Source organism: Fistularia commersonii, chromosome 27 (assembly GCF_037954325.1).
Source record: "Fistularia commersonii isolate RoL2024-O1a breed Wild chromosome 27, RoL_Fcom_v1.0, whole genome shotgun sequence".
Lineage (NCBI taxonomy): Eukaryota > Metazoa > Chordata > Actinopteri > Syngnathiformes > Fistulariidae > Fistularia > Fistularia commersonii.
Window position 1 is genome coordinate 1,272,381 of NC_141310.1, and position 496 is coordinate 1,272,876.

Here is a 496-nt window from a genome sequence, read left to right on the forward strand (position 1 = left end):
AAAAAAAAAGAGTTTAGCTAGTCCAGATATTTTGTTCTTCATCGAACATATTGTATTTTATCACAAAACACGACTGTAGATATATTGAAGATATTGACATTTAAGGTGGGAAGGGTGAGAAAACATGGGAGTGCATTGTCTAGCTCCCTTAAATGTGCACTTTTTTAATTCTTTCTTTTTTTCTACAACTTGACAAACATGAGTTTTATTTTTATAAAAATGAGTTTTAGGGTCGATGTAACGGTTGGAAATATTTAGTGACGACCAAAGACCATCTTGAATGAAATGGGATTGATGAACTGCAACAAACGTGCACAGAAGCAGAAGGAATAAAGAAAGAACAGTTAATGTGGACAAAACAAACAAGGCGGTACAACACAAACAAATCAAAATAAATAGCATGTTTCCATCGCTAAAACGAGGTACGTTTGTGGTGATTAAATTCCATCCACTAGAGGGCGACAAAGTTTTCACTTCCAATTGTTCCCACAGTGAT